At 37.8% G+C, this 5526-nt stretch overlaps 2 pseudogenes; one reads left to right on the top strand and one right to left on the bottom strand.

Annotated features, from left to right (window-relative positions):
• Window positions 1-327: 327 nt before the first annotated feature.
• Window positions 328-2006, top strand: LOC149185732 (UDP-rhamnose/UDP-galactose transporter 1 pseudogene; annotated as a pseudogene).
• An 871-nt stretch (window positions 2007-2877) lies between these two features.
• Window positions 2878-4556, bottom strand: LOC149185731 (UDP-rhamnose/UDP-galactose transporter 1 pseudogene; annotated as a pseudogene).
• Window positions 4557-5526: the final 970 nt, after the last annotated feature.

Below are 5526 nucleotides of genomic sequence, written 5' to 3'. Positions count from 1 at the left end.
ACAGAGTTATAGAAAAAGTAATATAGAATATACAAATGTGCAGGGAAGTAGGGGGAGTAAGAGGGTATGAGAATGAAGATTCCACAGTAAAAGTGAGAGCTCCAAGCTAGGAGACTCTGAGACCCGTAAGGAGATCACTCATGACACAAGATTCAACAAAAACAATGAGACTTCATCTCTGAGACCGACAAGTTGACAACAAGGAGAATTTGATAATGAGTAACCTATTGCAAGGTTGTGCAACGGCTGAAAAAAACCCACACAATAGACTGAAAAAAAGGCACATTCCCATCTTTGCTTTACATCAGTATGTCCAGCAGTTCGATCCATCAGCCATCAGGGTGTGCCCCATTTCTTTTAGATTTATATATTCAGCCCTCCATACATTACCCACTTCTAATTTCGAAGGCCAGCCATTTGGAATTAGAGGTCTGTTGGTTTTGTTGAAGATGGCTTCAGAGAAGAAAGCAGCAGTATCCGACATAGGAGCATGGGCTATGAATGTCATAAGCTCAGTGGGGATTATCATGGCCAATAAGCAAGTCATGTCCAGATATGGGTATGACTTCAGATTCGCTACAACATTAACTGCTTTCCACTTCACTCTGACTGCATTGGTGGGATTTGTGTCAAATGCTACTGGGTATTCTGCTGCCAAGGAAGTGCCTTTGTGGGAATTGCTCTGGTTCTCTGTTGTTGCCAATACATCTATTGTGGGGATGAACCTGAGTCTCATGTTAAACTCAGTCGGATTTTATCAGATTTCAAAGTTGAGCATGATTCCTGTGGTTTGTGTGATGGAATGGGTTCTTCACAACAAGAAATATACCAGAGAGGTCAAGGCAGCTGTGGTTGTTGTGGTTATTGGTGTTGGTGTCTGCACCGTCACAGATGTGAAGGTCAATCTCAAAGGGTTTGTGTGTGCTGCGGTGGCTGTGTTCTGTACCTCATTGCAACAAATTTCAATTGGCTCCTTACAAAAGAAGTACAATGTTGGCTCTTTTGAACTCCTAAGCAAGACTGCTCCTATACAGGCTGCATCTCTTTTAGCATTCGGCCCTTTTGCAGATTATTATCTAAATGGGCGCAACTTATTAGAATACAAATTTTCATCTGGTGCAATTATTTTTATACTCCTTTCATGCATTCTAGCCGTGTTCTGCAACCTGAGCCAATATCTCTGCATTGGGCGATTCTCAGCAGTTTCATTTCAGGTTTTGGGCCACATGAAAACTGTTTGTGTCCTTATATTGGGTTGGCTGCTTTTTGATTCAGCATTGACTGCCAAAAATATAATGGGGATGTCTGTTGCTGTTATCGGCATGATAATCTATAGTTGGGCAGTGGAGGTTGCAAAACAAGCCACTGCAAAAAGCTTTTCCATGATGCCTGTGAAAGAAACTGATTTTACAGAGGAGGATGTCAGTCTACTAAAGAGTGGATTTGAGATCAATGGTACAAAATATATTGAACTAGGTGGGGCAACAAAACAATAGTTTAGTCTTTATGACAATGGCATAGGTGAGACTGATATAAGGAATGCCCCAGCTGTTACAAGTCACTCTTTCCATCTATGGTTCACGTGGGAGAGCATGGGAGAACAATGATGATAGATGTTTATGAGATAGCTTGATGGTCTTCTTTGATTTTCAAACAGAGTTATAACGGCTACTTGAAGAGTGGCAGCGAGCTTCGTTGATGGTAAATTTTATTTATCTCAGACTATTGGAACAAAGGCCTTCCTCTGGAGTCTGTATATAGTCAAGAGATACAATCTTTTAGTTGCAATGAAATTTGTTTTTCTGTATTCTGAAGGAAATGCTGCTCATAATGCCCAAAAAGAGAGTAGCTGCTACATTGTACATGTCTAGTAATTTTTTTTTCCAAGACAGGTAGCATTGAGATGCATATTTTATCATGCCATCCCAGAATATTTAGCAAGTAAATGGCAACTGTGTGTAGGTTAACCCATTTCATGTCATTAGTATTGTTTTAAATTAATGTGACATCAGTATGTCCAGCATACCGCGCTTTTAGAAACTAGAAGTAAGGTATAGCCTTTTTGTAAAAAAACAAAGATTAAGGTTTTATAATTGTAAGAAAAATGTTATTAGATCAAGCCAGCAAAAATATATTGTAAAGTGGAGAGCCTGCATGAACTTACTTGGTAGGGCTGAGGTTTTTCCATATATGTAAAATGGTAAAAAAAGTTCGATAACATAATTTTAAGAAAAATCAATTCAGAATATTTGCATTTTCACCCAAAATGATTAGGGCTACACCAACGTCAAAGACGATTTTTCTATTTTAACATTTCATGACCTACTCAAGTCCTGTGCATTACTTTGCCTTATATTCATAGGAAATTTGTTATGGCATTATTAAAATATCAATCCACAGTCTAAGCGTATTTTACCAAAAAGGGTAAAACATAAGCAAAACAAGAGACATGACTACATATACAAGGGTAAAATACGCTTAGACTGTGGATTGATATTTTAATAATGCCATAACAAATTTCCTAGGAATATAAGGCAAAGTAATGCACAGGACTTGAGTAGGTCATGAAATGTTAAAATAGAAAAATCGTCTTTGACGTTGGTGTAGCCCTAATCATTTTGGGTGAAAATGCAAATATTCTGAATTGATTTTTCTTAAAATTATGTTATCGAACTTTTTTTACCATTTTACATATATGGAAAAACCTCAGCCCTACCAAGTAAGTTCATGCAGGCTCTCCACTTTACAATATATTTTTGCTGGCTTGATCTAATAACATTTTTCTTACAATTATAAAACCTTAATCTTTGTTTTTTTACAAAAAGGCTATACCTTACTTCTAGTTTCTAAAAGCGCGGTATGCTGGACATACTGATGTCACATTAATTTAAAACAATACTAATGACATGAAATGGGTTAACCTACACACAGTTGCCATTTACTTGCTAAATATTCTGGGATGGCATGATAAAATATGCATCTCAATGCTACCTGTCTTGGAAAAAAAAATTACTAGACATGTACAATGTAGCAGCTACTCTCTTTTTGGGCATTATGAGCAGCATTTCCTTCAGAATACAGAAAAACAAATTTCATTGCAACTAAAAGATTGTATCTCTTGACTATATACAGACTCCAGAGGAAGGCCTTTGTTCCAATAGTCTGAGATAAATAAAATTTACCATCAACGAAGCTCGCTGCCACTCTTCAAGTAGCCGTTATAACTCTGTTTGAAAATCAAAGAAGACCATCAAGCTATCTCATAAACATCTATCATCATTGTTCTCCCATGCTCTCCCACGTGAACCATAGATGGAAAGAGTGACTTGTAACAGCTGGGGCATTCCTTATATCAGTCTCACCTATGCCATTGTCATAAAGACTAAACTATTGTTTTGTTGCCCCACCTAGTTCAATATATTTTGTACCATTGATCTCAAATCCACTCTTTAGTAGACTGACATCCTCCTCTGTAAAATCAGTTTCTTTCACAGGCATCATGGAAAAGCTTTTTGCAGTGGCTTGTTTTGCAACCTCCACTGCCCAACTATAGATTATCATGCCGATAACAGCAACAGACATCCCCATTATATTTTTGGCAGTCAATGCTGAATCAAAAAGCAGCCAACCCAATATAAGGACACAAACAGTTTTCATGTGGCCCAAAACCTGAAATGAAACTGCTGAGAATCGCCCAATGCAGAGATATTGGCTCAGGTTGCAGAACACGGCTAGAATGCATGAAAGGAGTATAAAAATAATTGCACCAGATGAAAATTTGTATTCTAATAAGTTGCGCCCATTTAGATAATAATCTGCAAAAGGGCCAAATGCTAAAAGAGATGCAGCCTGTATAGGAGCAGTCTTGCTTAGGAGTTCAAAAGAGCCAACATTGTACTTCTTTTGTAAGGAGCCAATTGAAATTTGTTGCAATGAGGTACAGAACACAGCCACCGCAGCACACACAAACCCTTTGAGATTGACCTTCACATCTGTGACGGTGCAGACACCAACACCAATAACCACAACAACCACAGCTGCCTTGACCTCTCTGGTATATTTCTTGTTGTGAAGAACCCATTCCATCACACAAACCACAGGAATCATGCTCAACTTTGAAATCTGATAAAATCCGACTGAGTTTAACATGAGACTCAGGTTCATCCCCACAATAGATGTATTGGCAACAACAGAGAACCAGAGCAATTCCCACAAAGGCACTTCCTTGGCAGCAGAATACCCAGTAGCATTTGACACAAATCCCACCAATGCAGTCAGAGTGAAGTGGAAAGCAGTTAATGTTGTAGCGAATCTGAAGTCATACCCATATCTGGACATGACTTGCTTATTGGCCATGATAATCCCCACTGAGCTTATGACATTCATAGCCCATGCTCCTATGTCGGATACTGCTGCTTTCTTCTCTGAAGCCATCTTCAACAAAACCAACAGACCTCTAATTCCAAATGGCTGGCCTTCGAAATTAGAAGTGGGTAATGTATGGAGGGCTGAATATATAAATCTAAAAGAAATGGGGCACACCCTGATGGCTGATGGATCGAACTGCTGGACATACTGATGTAAAGCAAAGATGGGAATGTGCCTTTTTTTCAGTCTATTGTGTGGGTTTTTTTCAGCCGTTGCACAACCTTGCAATAGGTTACTCATTATCAAATTCTCCTTGTTGTCAACTTGTCGGTCTCAGAGATGAAGTCTCATTGTTTTTGTTGAATCTTGTGTCATGAGTGATCTCCTTACGGGTCTCAGAGTCTCCTAGCTTGGAGCTCTCACTTTTACTGTGGAATCTTCATTCTCATACCCTCTTACTCCCCCTACTTCCCTGTACATTTGTATATTCTATATTACTTTTTCTATAACTCTGTCTTTTGTTTCTAATTTCCATATTTTCCTGTTGTCTTACTTGAGTGAAATATTTGGAATTAGTTAACAATAGACTGTAGCCTAATAAATCTATGCCTTTTTATGGAAAGGACTCGCAGAAATAGATTATTAGTTAACAGTAGATTCTAGCCTAATAAATCTATGCATTTTTATGGAAAGGACTCGCAGAAATAGATTTATCTGTTTCAGGGTTCTGGTTTTGACATGCAAGTAAAATCATAATTTTATTTATTGTGTACATTTTTTTACAGTTATTCTCAAATGTGATTATCACTAAAATCTGGGAAAAATCCCGAGTTAGAGGGACAATATGCATTCTTTTTGGCAAAAGGATGAAATTAAGGTTGCAATAAATGAAATTGAGATTATATAACATGATTGTTTCATTAGAGCAAGAGGCTCTGAGAATCTGGGTACTGTTTCTGGTAAGGATTTGATTTTTAATGTGAGTTAAGCCATAAGAGTTATCTAGTTAGATCGTTAGCATAGTCTGTAACCATGCTTGATTAATAGCTTGACTCTGTAACCATGCTTGATTAATAGCTTGATAAGTATTATTAGCTCATCATGGAAAAGGGTTAGTAACCTTACCAAAGGCTATCTAGGCTAAATAGTGTATTACTT

Source organism: Pinus tabuliformis, chromosome 3_1, assembly GCF_031772625.1.
Source record: "Pinus tabuliformis cultivar Carrire ecotype Pingquan chromosome 3_1, CPIR1, whole genome shotgun sequence".
NCBI classification, from domain to species: Eukaryota; Viridiplantae; Streptophyta; class Pinopsida; order Pinales; family Pinaceae; genus Pinus; species Pinus tabuliformis.
The sequence above is the reverse complement of the archived record's forward strand: the minus strand, read 5'-3'. Positions and strand labels throughout refer to the sequence as shown.